Genomic DNA, 17,500 nt, shown 5'->3' on the forward strand with positions numbered 1-17,500 from the left:
GAGAGAATCCCATCTCTAAGATAGGTTATCAGCGGGTCGACCCAGCTGGGCTCGTGGTCGATCTCCATTACAAGTTGCGGTTCTTTCGTACTCTGATGTTTTAAGACTTCAAAGAGGACGCCTTTGGGCAATTCGGTCGGAGCCGATGTCGCCAGTTTGGAGAGAAGATCGGCCCTGGTGTTCTCCGACCTTGGAATTTGCTCGATGTCGAAACTGCCAAAGGCAGGGATGAACTCCTTCACCTTCTCAAGATATTTGGCCATACTGTCCTCCCGCGCTTCAAAGCTCCCGCTAACTTGCCCCACCACAAGTTGGGAATCGCTGTGCACCCAGAGTTGACCTATTCCCAGCTCTCGGGCGATCCTCAATCCTGCGATCAGAGCTTCATATTCCGCTCCATTGTTTGTTGCGGGGAATTCGAAACGCAGAGCATACTCCGCGACGACTCCCTCTGGGCTGGCCAAGATCAGGCCTGCACCCGCGCCTGCCATGTTGGAAGATCCGTCCACATGGAGGGTCCAAAAGCTATCGGAGGTACTGGCTTCTTCGTCGGGGGAGTTCGGTTGAGTCCTCAGGTTGTCAATTTCGTTTTGCTCAGGTTCGGCCTCCTCGGGGATGGTGCATTCTACTATGAAATCCGCCAATACTTGGGCTTTTATTGCCGGTCTAGGTTTGTAGTTGATGTCGAATTCTGTGAGCTCGATTGCCCATTTCGCCATTCTCCCAGAGGTGTCAGCTCGGTGCAAAACTGCCTTGATCGGTTGGTCGGTGAGTAATGTCACTGTGTGCCCTTGAAAGTAACGCCGGAGTCTCTGAGCTGCAATCAACAAGGCGTAGGTCAGTTTTTCTAATTTAGTATACCTGGTTTCGGCGTCCCTCAGCACGCGACTAATGTAGTAGACCGGTCGCTGGACTTTCATTTCCTCTTTAACAAGGACGGCTGCAAGGGCTGTGGGAGAGACTGCTAGGTACAAAAATAGTTCATCCTTGGGCTCGAGCTTCGCCAGCAGTGGGGGCGAGCTAAGGTAGCTTTTTAATTCTTCGAATGCCTGTTGGCATTCAGAGGTCCAACAGAAGTTCTTCGGCTACTTGAGGGTTTGAAAGAAGGGCAAGCATCATTCGGCCGACCTCGCGACAAAGCGATTAAGAGCCGTAACTCTTCCCGTGAGGCACTGAACCTCCTTGATCGACTTTGGGGCAGTCATATTTTGGATGGCACGAATTTTCTCCGGATTGGCCTCGATCCCGCGCCCCGATACCATGAAGCCCAGGAACTTTCCTGAGGTTACCCTAAAGGCGCATTTGGTCGGGTTCAGCTTCATTCTACACTTTCGAAGAGTGCCAAAGGTTTCCTCGAGGTCGGCAACATGATTTCCGGAAGACCTGCTTTTCACGAGCATATCGTCCACATAAACCTCCATATTTCGGCCGATCTGCTCCTTGAAGATTTTATTCACCAGTCGTTGATAGGTTGCGCCCGCGTTCTTGAGGCCGAACGGCATAACCCTGTAGCAGTAAAGGCCGCGATTAGTGATAAAAGCAGTCTTCTCTTCATCTTCCGATGCCATTCTAATCTGGTTATAGCCGGAGAACGCATCCATAAAAGTGAGAAGCTCATGGCCCGAGGTAGCATCCACCAGTTGGTCGATCCTGGGAAGGGGATAGCTGTCCTTTGGGCAAGCCTTATTCAGCTTTTTGAAGTCGATACACATCCTCCACTTGCCGTTTGCTTTCTTGACCAAGACAACATTGGAGATCCACTCAGGATAATTGACCTCCTTGATGAATCCTGCCTTGAGAAGTTTATCCACTTCCTCGGCTATTGCCTTCTGCCTCTCCGGGGCATGACTCCGGATTTTTTCTTTTGTTGGCCGATGTTTAGGGTCGATCGCCAGATGATGTTCCATGACTTCTGTGTCAATCCCCGGCATATCCGCCGGGACCCATGCGAAAACGTCCGTATTCCTTCGGAGGAAATCCACGAGATGCGCCCGCACCTCCTCCTTCAGATTGGAGCCAATTAACACCATATGCTCCGCATTCCCATCGTTTAAAGGAATTGGTATTAGGTCCTCGATCGGACCGCCCCTCTCTTCAGTGAGGTCACCGCGCGCATCCAACCCGTCGACCGGACAGAGGTCCGCTTGATCGCTTCTCTACAGGGCAATGTTGTAGCAATGCCTGGCCAGCGCTTGGTCTCCCCGAACTTCTCCAATCCCCTTGCCAGTGGGGAACTTCAATTTCAAATGGTAGGTTGAAACAACGACTCTGAGGGCATTGAGGCCGGGTCGGCCAAGAATTGCATTGTAGGCAGATGGTGCCTTTACCACCAGGAAATTCATCAGGGCTCTGGACCGCTTTGGATGCTGACCCGCGGTCACAGTTAGAGCTATCATCCTTTCGTTGGAACGACATCACCAGTAAACCCTATTAAGGGGGAGCAAATCGGCCTTAGATGATCGCCAAGAGTGGCCATTCTTGAAAAGGCACTGTAAAATAAGATGTCGGCCGAACTTCCGTTGTCGACGAGAATGCGACGGACGTCATAATTTGCTATGTTCAAGGAAACTACGACCGCGCCGTTATGAGGGAATTGGACTCCCTGGGCGTCTTCTTCAGTGAAGGCTATGGGTTCTTCAATTTTTTGCCGCTTGGGGGGTGCAGCTGATGTGCTGATCGCCTCCTGCCGAGATTCCCCCGAAATGATATTGACGGAATCCGGCGGAGACTGGTCGCTCGACCACCCTTTATCGGCGACCATAGCTGGAGCTAGTTGTGCAGAGACCCCGCGAGAGGGCATCGGACGGGGAAAAGAGGATTGGGTGCCGGAAAAGATGGCCAGAAGCGGATCCGTTGAGCGCTCCTTTAAGAACAAGGGTGCTGCGAAGGCACAGCCCCTTCCTCTAGCGCCAATCCTGTTGGTGCAAAAATCCGCTTGCGCCGGAGAAGCTGGAGTCGGGGAAGCCGCGGTCGCCGTCGGGACCTGCAAGGGAAGTCTAAACTGGAGGTGGGGTTGCTCCGGCAAGACCCTCCGACGCTCAAGTCTGTTCTCTGCCTCAACAAGAATGGAGTGCTCGAACGGAGAATTTAGCAGAGTTTTGAGATAAGAAAATGAGCTTAGAGAATAACGTATCTGGGTCCCCCTTTTATAGGCGGAGGGGGCAACGGATTGATGGCGACATTTGTAACCGTCTGGTAGTGGGCCACCCATGGTCAGGGGAATTTATTGCGAAGGGTAGTGGGGTAGACCCGTGGCTATTGTCATAGCCTGCCACGTAGGGCCTGTAGCAGGTAGTGGAGCGGCGTCCGTTGCTAGCTGTCAGTGAGTAGTGGGATCGTGCAGCACCTGCCGCAGGGAGCGGAGCAGAATCATGGCTGTTGATACAGCTTGTCAGGGAGTGATGGATCCGCCGCTGGAGCCGCATGGAATCCGCTGCAGGACGTGGAACAGGATCATGGTTGTTATCGCGATCTGCCAAGGGGCGGAGCGGAGCCCGAAGTCCGGGCGGAGCCGTTCTGATGTCGGTGGTGGAGCCCGGCTCCCGTAGGAGTCCGGGCGGAGCCGTTCTGCTGTCGGTGGTGGAGCCCGGCTCCCGTAGGAGTCCGGGCGGAGCCGTTCTGCTGTCGAGGATGGAGCCCGGCTCCCGTAGGAGTCCGGACGGAGCCGTTCTGATGTCGGTGGTGGAGCCCGGCTCCCGTAGGAGTCCGGGCGGAGCCGTTCTGCTGTCGGTGGTGGAGCCCGGCTCCCGTAGGAGTCCGGGCGGAGCCGTTCTGCTGTCGAGGATGGAGTCCGGCTCCCGTAGGAGTCCGGGCGGAGCCGTTCTGATGTCGGTGGTGGAGCCCGACTCCCGTAGGAGTCCGGGCGGAGCCGTTCTGCTGTCGGTGGTGGAGCCCGGCTCCCGTAGGAGTCCGAGCGGAGCCGTTCTGCTGTCGGTGGTGGAGCCCGGCTCCCGTAGGAGTTCGGGCGGAGCCGTTCTGATGTCGGTGGTGGAGCCCGGCTCCCGTAGGAGTCCGGGCGGAGTCGTTCTGCTGTCGAGGATGGAGCCCGGCTCCCGTAGGAGTCCGGGCAGAGCCGTTCTGATGTCGGTGGTGGAGCCCGGCTCCCGTAGGAGTCCGGGCGGAGCCGTTCTGCTGTCGAGGATGGAACCCGGCTCCCGTAGGAGTCCGGGCGGAGCCGTTCTGATGTCGGTGGTGGAGTCCGGCTCCCGTAGGAGTCCGGGCGGAGCCGTTCTGCTGTCGAGGATGGAGCCCGGCTCTCGTAGGAGTCCGGACGGAGCCGTTCTGCTGTCGAGGACGGAGCCCGGCTCCCGTAGGAGTCCGGGCAGAGCCGTTCTGATGAGGATTTTGGCTGTGGGTATTTTATACCCAACAAAATCTAATTAAATTAAATTTAATTTAAATTAATTAAGACTTAATTTATAATTTAATTAATTTCAAAAAAATTATAATATTTATAATTAAATCCTTACACTAACAATTAGCAGCTGTCAAAACTGTAATGCTTACAAATTAGTAGTTTCTAAAATTCAAACTATCAATCCGATTGATAATTCGAATATGATCCAAGCTATTGATCAGGTCATGCTCTTTTTGTGTGTGATCCCTCAGGTTCTATTCTATCTGATAGTGAGACATACCATGATCTCCATCACAGTATCATCGAAACTCTTTTCGATGGGCTAAAACGATTCCAACTCACCTCAACAAAGATCGTTGATCCGAAAATGATCTTAGTGAGTTCTTACGATCTATCAGTGATGTCTAATAATATATAATGGTAATTCAATAAAATAAAAAATAAATTTTTAGGTACAATTATCGTGTGATATAATCTCTTTATCATGAGTCACGATTTGACGGAGATCATGGAGAACTCGTCAAACTCCATCATCAGTCATATGCTAGATTGGCTCGACTCGAGTTCATCTATGAATCCTATGAAAATTTTTTTCTAGTATTCACACTTACTTTGGTTAGAGATTTTCTGAACTCAGTCTTACGAATCGCATAGGACCTCCTTTTCTATCAAAATCGATAGATTCCATCTAGATGCATCCTACTCTAAATAGTGAATCTGAACCTACAATAACCAACATACACAGCAAAGATCCGAATAGCTAGAGATCAAAAAAATATATAGTCAAAATAAATAGCATCGCTGTGAATAGTCAACACACCGTAGGTCAAAGAACTAATCACACCACTGCAGCATCGAGAAGATCGCTGACGAGTGAATAGATATTCAAGTGATTTCTCGTATTGGTCATGTTCAATGCAAGTTATTCTCTAACAACCACCTGCACTCTCATCTCAGTGTCTTTACATTGTAGACTCGAGACTCATCTGTCCTAAAGGGAGTGATCCGTGCATCGATCTTGAATCGATTGATCATTATCCTCCGTGATGATCCTTCGATCAGGAGCATTTAGAAATTAATCACTAATAATGTATGTCTCAAATTTTTAATACCTTGAGAATATACAAAATCATCTTTGTTAATTTTTAAGACAAATCATGGACACATATGACATGATTGGTGATAAAGACTGTCCATCAAGTACAAAATATACCTTAGAAGAAGGTATGTATTAGCCAAGATTGACTTTTAGGGCACACATCTAACAAACTCTCACTTGCACTAAAGCCAATCTGCTATATTTCTGAGCCCCATCTTCAGAAGACAGGCTTCGATGTTTAACTGGCTAAGTGACTTGGACCTACCACTATTATGTGGAGTCTACTTTCTGTACCTTCATGTATTTTTACTTGAGATAATCGCATATATCTCTGCTCTATGTGCATGGACTTCTGGTGAGATCTTGGCTCCTTAGTGATGGCTATGGACCATTATCTTTGCAGTACAATATCAAAGCATCCAATGGTATGACATCTAGTTCTATAACTATCATAAGAACCATAACACATCCTGCACATCTATAGTATATTCAGCTTCCACTGGTTGATTGCCTAAAATCCTTCCAGCAAATCGAACCAACATAACTGAAGAATACATGCTGATATAGATATTCCACCATTAGCATCAGTGTATCCTCTTACTCTTAGCTCTAACCCATTTTCAAAGATGAGGAATAATCTCTTAGTGCTTTTCAAGTACTTAAGGATAATTTTTATAGCAATCCAATGCTCCTAGCCTGGATTTAACTAATATCTGCTCGTGACTTTCACAGCAAAATATACCAAGTCAAGTACATATCTTGGCATACTCCTATGCTTAAGAGGATAATGGATCCCTCTTGGAGGTTTCAATGCTGAACCTTTCAATACCTCTTCTATGTACTTATCTGTGAAAACCAAACATCTTTTTAAGATCTATCTCTATAGACCTTTATTTTGAGAATGTTTGACATAGATCTTTGAAAAAAAAATTTTATAAATAACCACATAATAATCAAGGTCAGTATGGGACCCTCCCACTGACCTTCATGTAACTACATAATTCTTTATATCACGTCGTTGTAGATTTTGAAATCATCCCTATGTTCCCAATCTCCCTCGAGAAATACTTTTTCTGAACTCTGTCATAACCTACTCTAACCTAGTTTTTAAATGAGTTATGCAGGTTGAATTAATATGTTGGATGGGTAAGTTTTATTATTTCCAACTGTAAGAAAATCATGTGAAAAACCAGTTGGTGAGGGTAGTTTTTTTGCATGTGATGCATATCTAGATGAAACTTTCATAATATATACAAGTTGCTAATTCTCTTAATTAGCACTCAACAAAAAAAAAAGGATTGTTTTTTTTTTTTTACATTGTTATATATCTCTATTGATAGACTTCTAATAGATTTTTCGATCTGATTCACCAATTTTAATTACCTTTTTTTCTTAAATTTACTCTCTAATCATAAAGAAAATTCTTACCAATCCTTTTTCTAATTTGACTTAATAACTAGATGCAAGAACGGTTGTTGTTGGCTCCAAATTCATCTAGCACGACCTCTTTAGCTATGGTAATTTAGGGTCACCGATCACATGATTTTTGCATGTACATTGATTTTTGCATTGGATACTTATACAAAGAAAGGAAAATTTTTTAGGCTATTCATTAGTTTTTAATTCAATGCTTGTTTCTTAATAATTTGATTGAGGTGCAAATGGATCAGCGGCCTCATGTACAGATAGGGGTACAAATAGGTCAGGTCAGATCGGGTCATGAGTGACCCCGATCCAATCCGATTTCTTGATTGGGTCCTAATATTGGACCCAAGCCCAATCCAATTGAAGATCAAATTGGGTCAGGTCCATGATTAAAAAGTCTGCTCGATTGGATCATTTGGGTCGGGTTGGATCCATGTATAATCTGATCTCAATCTAAAAAATTTGGATCCGACTCAGTCCCAAATTCTAGTCAAGCTCGGATTGTATGATAAACCAACATATACAAAGTTTATGACAAAAAAAAATAAATATTACTTTATCTTGTATTAATTTATCAGTAATTTCTTAAAATCTCACAGTCAAATTGAGTAAAATAATATAAAAAATAATAATGCTACAATAGCATTTGGAATTCTAATCCCACTCTATTTGCTCTATAGTTTATATATTAGATTCAATACTAAATTCAAATCGGATCGAGTTGGGTTGGGTCTAATTCAGTAAACCCAAATCTGATCTAGAATATTGAATGGCTCCAATTTTAGAACCTGGTCCAATCCAGCGGATCCTTTAAAATGGGTTGGATTGGGTCTAAGCGGGTCGGGCTAGGTTGGGTCGCAAGTCAACCCGACCCATTTGTAGCCTTATGTATAGGGATTGGGTTGTATATTTTATGCAAAAGAATCATTAACCTGTTGGGAATTGTGTCCTAAAATCAATCGTCTTACGATTGAGTTTATCCTGGTATATGAATTATTGATTATTGAATAAAAATTATTCTGATATTTTTCATCACAAAGTAACATCTTTCTTGAACTCTTATGCTATGATGAAGTCCTTAGAACTATGCTAGTATACGATAAAGAGAGGATTTATCGTATAGTTCTTAAATATATTCGTGACCAAATGATACGTCATTACAGGATGATGCATTTATCGAGTGGAGGTCTGTATGCCGTATGGGTTGGTTGTCCTCTTAACCAAAGAGTGTGGTGACACTGGTACGGTATACAGATGAGATGCAGTGGTACATCATCACTGAACAAGTGACTCACCTGTTGAACATTTTGCTGTCAAGAGCTGCTCGTGAAACACATGGGTATAAGTATTTTTCAGACCTGAGATTATCATAATGACTTGCAAGTAACTCAATGTGTTTTGGTGCCGGACTATCTACATTTTTAATACTGTGACGGAAGGCTATTGGGTATAGTCAAGTACTTGTGAAGTCTGTATGTAAATTAAGATGGGATTGATCCCTCCAGATTATTAAAGTGGATGTATCACTGTATTTCAATTTAGCAAATCTTTGGCCAAGATAATCTATGAGATAGATTTGAAAGATTAAAATATAGTGCGGATAAAGCAATCTCGATTGACAACTAATCTGAGACCATCCTAGAGCATTTAGGATCAAAAGGATGAATTATGCGGTAATCATGTGTACAGATTTTGAAATATTTTTTTACGATAATTTGACCTATTTGAACATCGAAAACCCATGCTAGATGGTATTTCGATTAGTGCAGGAATTGATTCCTGTGCTACCAATTTAGTATTTGAACCTATGAAGTTATGCACACAAGTCAGACAAAGTAGGAAGAAATTGACCTATGTTTATATGTCTAATTTGAAAGTACTTGACTTGATTGAACATATAAGCTAACTTAATTGAGAATTAAGTTATGGATCAAATGGGATTCAAGAGTTAACTATGTCTAGCTAGCACTACACATGAGATTCAGGTTCAATCCTGGAGATAAACAGTTTCTGATCTATGATCCATAGAGCATATAAAAAATTAAATTTAATTACTGATTAATTTTAGATTAGATCTAAATTAATTAGTCTTAATTAAATCTAAAATTTAAATTAGATTTGGTACAAAAGTCTTAAAGAGTTTGGGATTAACAGTCTTTCAAAATTATTTCGAATCAGCTTCGAATTGGATTCAAATCAGATCCATTTTGATGAGATATGAGTATTTCCACTTGCACTAGGATTTCCCTCTATTATGGACCAACCAACACCTAGAGCTTTGCTCATTTGGGGCATCCCACGTGGGTGAGGGTGTGGGTGCAAATTGATTGTCATATGTGATGGCAATTCTATCTCATGTAGGAATCCTTATTTCATGAGTATTGGACTGATTCAAATCAGATTTGAGTTAGGACTCCTATACTTATTTGGTCATGGGATTCATCTATAAATAGAGAGGGTCTCTACCTATAAATGCATAGCAAACAAATCAGATTGAGAGAAGAGAGAAAGAGAGAGAGGGGCGTGAGAAGAGAGAGACGTCCTATCTTCCCCTTGTCCTCTCCTCTTGTTGCCGCTCTTCTTCCTTGGATGTGGATCCATCTTGGGCATCCCACCAGTTGGTGTGAGGTGTCACACTAGAATATCTCATCCTTCAATTAATTGAGTTGTGAAGGTAATTAGATTGGAGTTCATCCTACTTTCCTACGGTGTCTGACGTGCATGCGAAGTAGAGAGTCTGCACATCCAAGCCTCTGTGAAGATTTATATCAGATTATTTAAGATTTGATCTTTGATTTCACTGTGATTCAGGTAAGAATTTGATTCTTAATCATATAAAAAAAATAGAAAAATTTTCAAATGCAACTTGGGCCTTATGAAAAAAAACTGTTTCCCTTCCCTTCAACTGGTATCAAAGTAGGCCTGAAATATATGCATACATGATAGAATTTTTTGAGATTAATATTATAAGATATAATTGAGATTTTTTGTGAGATATTAAATCTAATTTAAATCTATTTAGATAAAATTTTTGATCTGATTTTGATTGGATTAGAGGTGCCTAATCAATGATTGATTGAGGTTGTTATAAGTCTGTTATAATAAAATTCTGATATTATTGAATTTCTGATAGAATAATAATATGAATTAAAATCTATTTTAAATTTATTTTAATAAAATTTTAATATTATTATTTCTCTTATGAAGTGAAATTTATTTTAGATCTGAATTGGATCCGTTTTGATGGATATTTAGATCTGAATCCTATCAGAATCTAGCACTGCGTGAAAATAAAGTTTACCAAAAATTTATTCCTTATGTATTCATATTTGTATCTAATTAATTTTTTATATGATATCAAATCTAAAATTAATATTTTATAATCAGTATAAGATATATTTTAGATCTAATATAATATATATGATACATTAAATCTAATTAGATTAGATGAAGAACATAATTGATAAGATCAAGGATATGTTCATGACATAAAATAGTTTTATCAATAATTGTATGTTGATGTAATTATATATGAAATTAGATTTTAGATCTTAGTAGCCTATTATTCAGATTGATGAGATCACCAGACCGTCTGATCATAAAAAATTGAAGAGATTAATCTCTCTTTTATCTATTCGATGGATTCTCTTATGACGTGTAAGGGTGCCATTGTGATCCAATTTCATGAAAAAAAATGAATAAATTTTTATATATTATTTTAATCATAAATATGTTTACATTAAATCTAAAGTGATTTATGATTCATTACAATAAGATAAAATTTAGATATAAAATTATTTTACATCTGAATTGCATATTACATATGATGTAATCGGTATAGATCTAAAAGTTGTTATGATGCATGAGATGTATGTATGAAGTTTAGATCATACATATGCATATTTAATTATTAAATATATTATAAAAATTTATTTTCATGTATTGAAATATATGGTACGCTTCATCTAAAATCTTTGTAGAATAGTTCTACAGACTAAAATACATATTTCACATACTTAATTATGAATTAAATTTTGAATGATCTAGATTTGAGAATTGAAGATCATTAAGACACCACATAAAATGATGGGCAAAGGGTTAGCATGAATCTGATCCTTCTAATGGGTTAGACCTAGGGTTAAAAATATATATGGACCAAATAGAGAAATTGATTAAATCTAATCAAGTGTTGAATTAGATCAGATTAGTATTTATCTAAATCAATCTCAATAGTTGTAATTTGATCAAATCCATGTGTTTGACCCTAATAAAGGGACCATGATCATGGCTCTGTGGTTGAGTCCGAATCTTTTGGTGAACCAAATCAAAACTAATTTATCAATTGGTGTCTAAGATAAGTTTGGCAGATTCAATCAAGTATTTTTTAATTGGGAGCTATTCACCTAGATGTGTCTATGGTGAGTTAAGGGCATATCCCTTCCACTGATCTCACTTGGCCAACATTGTTAGATTATGTTTTGATTAGATCACTAGTCAATTCGTACAGACCCATACCATTAAAGTCAATCAGTGTGATTGATTTAGGTGTCTTTAGACCAGCTTGTATCTCATCCTTTACATGACTTGGTGAAGTCAGTGGAAAGATTTGCAGCTTGCAGATCGAATTCTTCTCTTATTTTTAAATCAATGAAATCAAATTCTCTAAATTATTAAGTCCATAAAGTGATAAAGTTATGAGATAACTTGGTCATTGCCTCCCATTAAAGTGCATGATAATGAGTCTAATATTCCAAATAGACATTGGATTTGCCACACGCCTGGTGTCTATTACGTATTGAAATTATCATTCATCATATGACCATCATGATATACCTTCAGATCAATGCTCAAGTTGGCCAAGCCATACTCGGGTCTGAACATCTGTTTGTTGGATACACTTGATATGTCATGGTAATGGCTAGACCTAATCGAGATTTTTAATGGAGGTGACATACGCCTACTGAAAAGATGCCTGGGGCAAAACTTATTGCTAGAAGTTGTTTGGAGAAATAATTGCTTATGAACCTACCCATGGATGCACTAGGATTGGTCGAGCCACACTAGGATTGGCCGAGCCACACTCAGGTCCAAATGCAGTTCGTGTTGATTCTAGTACCCACTAAAGAATTAGTGTAATTCCTCGAGTTGGAGGTAGAGGCTACCAATTCGTAAAAATAGTGAGAGGACCTTTAGACTAAAGTCCATATCTTCAGGATCAAAAAAAAAATTCATATACTAATAGGCTAATATTTTTTCTTTCAGTTATGACAAACACACTATCCCTCCGTACGCTGTTGGACAGCGACAGGCTCATCGGATCCAATTTCAATAGCTGGTATCGAAACTTGAAGATCATCTTGGAGCACGAGAGGATTTTGTACATCCTCACGGATCAGACACTTGAAGAACCTACAGCCAAAGCTCCTCGTGCCATGAGAGATACTTACATGAAATGGCTCAATGATCACACAACTGTACGTTGCATGATGAGGACAGTCATGAACGACGAACTTAGTCATAAGTTCGAGGATGCGCAGCTAGAGGAGATCATTCAAATATTGAATGTGTCCTTCGACACCCTTGAGGATGCAGAGAGATACAAAACTTTCTGCCAAGTGTTCAATGCCCATATGCGAGAGGAGGCTTCAGTCACCGATTATGTATTGTACATGATTGAGCAGATTGAATGCCTTAGCAAATTTGGCTTTTTGTGGCATGAATAGTTAAGCAAGGATGCTATCCTCAATTTCTTATCGAAATTCTACCTGCCCTTTTTCAGTCATTATAGAATGATAAAGCCTGTGGTAAATGATCATAGTTTGCTAGGGTTACTATAGACTTTTAAGAAGAATCAGCAGCTCCAGAAGGAGCCAGTGAATTTAGTGAGAGGTTCATCTGTAGGGCATCGATCCTCTAAGAGAGAAAAGAAGAAAAAGGTGTAGAAATCTTGTGCCGCCGATCTCAAGCAGAGTAAATCGTCAAAAGTTGATAAGAGCCAAGCAGAGTGCTTCTTCTATAAGAAGCTGAGTTATTGAAAAAAAAATTATTCTACTTACATAGCCACCTTTGACCCAAACAGGTCTAAAAATAAGAGAAAGAAGTAACCAGTTGCTTCACAAGGGACTTATATGATAATATCTTATAATTTCTCTGTTTGTGATACTACTATCAGGGTATTAGATACCAAAAGTCCTATTAATATATACAATTTATTGTAGGGACTACAGATAAGTAGGAAGTTTCGAGAGGGCGAGCGGTTCCTTAATATTGAAGATGGAAGTCTTATTCTAGTTCTGACCTTGGAAACTTTGCAGCTTGTCTTCGAGTCCAGTAGTATCATATTAAATGATTGTCATTATTATCCCTCCTTTTCGATGAATGTCATCTCTGTAGACCTTTTGGCCAAACTTGATTACAAGTTTATAATAAAAGATGAATTTTGTGATATTATTGTGAATGATACTACAATTATATGTGGACAATAGAAATATGGCATATACATAATATCACAATCTGTTAGTGTAATGTACACACTCAATAAATATTCTAAATTAAATAATGTCAGTGAATCCTATCTTTGGCATTGTAGGCTTGGTCATGTGAACAAAAATAAGATTGATAGGTTGATCAAGAAACGTATCTTTGAGATAGATGATTATGAATCATTGCCTACCTATGAGTCCTGTCTACTTGGTAAGATAATTAAGTCATCTTTTAAGGAAAAAGGTAAAAAAGCCAGCGATGTACTAGGTCTAATATATACTAATGTATACGGGCATATGAATATAAGTGCCAGAGGAGGATACTATTACTTCATTACATTTACAGACGATCTATTGAGGTATGGGTATATCTACCTTATGAAGCATAAGTCAGAATTATTTGAAATATTCAAATGATTTCGTGCTGAAGTAGAGAAACAAACTGGAAAGAGTATTAAGATCCTTCGGTCAGACCGAGGAGGTGAATACCTCACCAGTGAGTTCTTAATATATCTGAAGGAGAATGAAATTCTTTCATAGTGGACCCCTCCTGGAACACCACAACATAATGGGATATCGGAGAGAAGAAATCGAACCTTGTTAGATACAGTCCGATCCATGATGGGCTTTGCAAGTCTGTCAATCTTTTTTTGGAGATATGCTCTAGAAACTGCCTGCTACATTCTGAATAAAATTTTCAGCAAGTCTGTTGATAAAATTTTATGTGAGATATGGACTGGGTGTAAGCCGGTACTCTCACACTTAAGGTCTGGGGGTGTCCAGCTTATATCAAGCATTGAAAGATAGATAAGCTTGAATAGAAATCCGACAGATGCTTGTTCGTATCGTAGGGTACCTAAGAAAAACTAAAGGGTACTACTTCTACCTCACTGTAGAGCAAATGGTGTTTGTCAGCAGTCGAGCAGTCTTTTTGAAAAAGAAATTCCTTGGTGAAGGAGCTAATGCCTGTAAAATTAAACTTGATGAAGTTCATGAAGTGAAAAGACCAACACATAGAATTGAATTTGATTGGTGAATCGAATTCAGAGCCAGTAGAGGTGCCATTGAAGAGATCTGGTAGAGTACCACGTCAGCCGAACAGATACTATGATTTTTTAGTCCGAGACAGTGACCCCATCGAATTTGATGAGAACGATGAGGATCCGATCACCTATATAGAAGCCATGCAAAGGTCTGACTTCTAGAAATAGCTTGAGACCATGAAATCCGAGATGGAGTCTATGGAGATCAATGGTGTATAGATACTAGTTGATCCGCCTGAAAGGATAAAACTCATAGGATGTAAATAAATTTTTAAGAGAAAAAGAGGAGCGAATGAAAAGATAGAGATCTATAAAATCCATCTAGTTGTCAAGAGTTACCGTCAACATTATGGTATTGACTATGACGAGATGTTCTCTCCTGTGGCAATGCTCAAGTCCATCTGGATTATACTTGCTATCGTTGCACACTTAGATTATGAGATCTGACAGAGGGATGTCAAAACCGTCTTCCTTAACGGAGACCTAAAAGAAAAGGTATATATATTACAACCTGAAGAATTTACATCCATAGATGAGTCGAAAGTGTGCAAGTTGAAAAGGTCTATTTATGAACTTAAGTAGGCATCTAGGAGTTGGAACATCCATTTTAATAAGGTGATCAAAACGTATGGCTTCGTTAAGAATGGAGAAGAGCCTTACATCTATAAGTGTACTTCCAATTCTGTTGTCATCTTTCTTGTGCTGTATGTAGATGATATACTGTTGCTAGAAAATGACATCTCGGTTTTGCAGAGTGTGAAGCTATGGTTATCATCACAGTTTTTCATGAAGAACTTAGGAGAAGCATCTTACATCTTTGGGATGAAGATCTATAGGGATAGATCTAGAAGATTGCTGGGATTGTCCCAATCTACGTACATCGATACCTTATTGAAATGGTTCCATATGGATAATTTCAAGAAAGGCTATCTTCTGATAGGACATGGAATTACTCTTTTCAAGAAAAATTATTCGATAACTCCTTAGAAGAGAGAGCGCATGAGTAGAATATCATATGCTTTGACAGTGGGATCTATCATGTACGCTATGATATGTACAAGGTCAGATGTGGCCTATTCACTAGGGATAGTGAGTAGGTACTAGTCTGATCTGGATGAGAAGCATTGAAAGATTGTGAAAATAATTCTTAAGCATTTGAGAAATACTAAAGATCAATAGCTTATCTATGGAGACACTGACCTAAAACTTGTTGGATATACTGATTTCAATTTTTAGTCAAATTGTGATGATAGCAGAAGCATGTAGGGCTACGTATTTACTCTGAATAGAAGAGTTGTTTGCTGAAAGAGTTTCAAGCAACATACTGCAGCCGATTCTATATGCGAAGCAGAATACATTTCTGCATTGGATGCTACAAAGAAGGCGGTGTGGTTACGAAAGTTCATCAGCGAGCTGGGAGTTACACCTTCCATTGATGGCCCTATATTGCTGTACTGTGACAGCTCCAGTGCCATATCTCAAGCGAAAGAACCCAAGTCGCATCATCGCACCAAGCATATTCTGTGCCGCTATCATCTGGTATGAAAGATCATGAACCAAAATAACATCAAGCTTCAGAAGATGATGAAAAGAAGAACTTAGCTAATCCCTTCATAAAGCTCTCGGGATCAAAGAGTTCAATGATTTCAAATGAAAGATGGATATAAGATACTGCTCCGATTGACTTTAGTCCAAGTGAAAGTTGTGGAAAATTATGTTCTAAAATCAATCGTATGATGATTGAGTTCATCTTTGTATATAAATTATTGATTATTGAATAAAAATTATTTTGATATTTTTCATCATAAAGAAACATCTTCTTGGAACTCTTATGCTGTGATGAAGTCTTTAGAACTATGCTAGTGTGCGATAAAGAGAAGATTTATCGTATAGTTCTTAAACATATTCACGATCAAATGATATATCATTACAGGATGATGACGTTTATCGAGTGAAGGTCGTTGTGTACCATATGGATTGGTTGTCCTCTTAACTAAAGAGTGTGGTGACATTGGTATGGCATATAGGTGAGATATAGGGATACATCATTACTGAACAAGTGACTCACCTGCTAAGCATTCTGCTGTCAAGAGCTGCTCGCAAAATATATGGGTATAAGTATCCTTCAGACCTGAGATCATCATAGTGACTTGTAAGCAACTCACTGTGCTTTGGTGCCGGACTATCTGAATTTCTAATACAGTGATGAAAAGCTATTGGGTACAGTCAAATCTTACGAAGTCTGTGTGTGGATCAAGATTGGATTGATCTCTCTAGATTATTGGAGTTAATGTATCACTGTATTTTAATTTAGCAAAATCTTGATCAGGATAATTTATGAGATGGATTTGAAAGGTTGAAATACAATACGAATGAAGCAATCTCGGTTGACAGCTAATCTGAGACCATCCTAGAGCATTCAGGGTCAAAAAGATGAATTATGCAGTAACCATATGTATGGATTCTAAAATATTCTTTTGTGATAATTCGATCTATCTGGATGTTAAAAATTATTGCTAGATGGTATCTCGATTAGTGCAGAAATTGATTTCTGTGCTACCGACTTAGTGTTTGAACCTATAGAGTTACACACATAAGTCAGACAAAGTAGAAAGAAATTGATCTATATTTATATATCTAATTTAAAAGTACTTGACTTGATTGAACATATAAGCTAACTTGATTGAGAATTAAGTTATGGGTCAAATGAGATTGAAGAGTTGACTATGTCTAGCTAGCACTACATATGAGATTCAGATTCAATCTCGGACATGAATAATTTTTGATCTATGATCCATGGAGCATATAAAAGATTAGACTTAATTACTAATTAATTTTAGATTAGATCTGAATTAATTAGTCTTAATTGGATCCAAAATCTAAGTTAGACTTGATACAAAAATCTTAAAGAGTTTGGGATTAATAGCCTTTTGAAATTATTTCGAACCAGCTTCGAATTGAATTCGAATCAGATCTATTTTGATGAGATATGAGTATTCTCACTTGCACTAAAATTCTTCTCTATTATGAGCCGACCAACACCTGGAACTTTGCTCATTTGGGATGTCCCATGTGTGTGAGGGAGTGGGTGCAA

Source organism: Elaeis guineensis, chromosome 1 (genome assembly GCF_000442705.2).
Source record: "Elaeis guineensis isolate ETL-2024a chromosome 1, EG11, whole genome shotgun sequence".
Lineage (NCBI taxonomy): Eukaryota > Viridiplantae > Streptophyta > Magnoliopsida > Arecales > Arecaceae > Elaeis > Elaeis guineensis.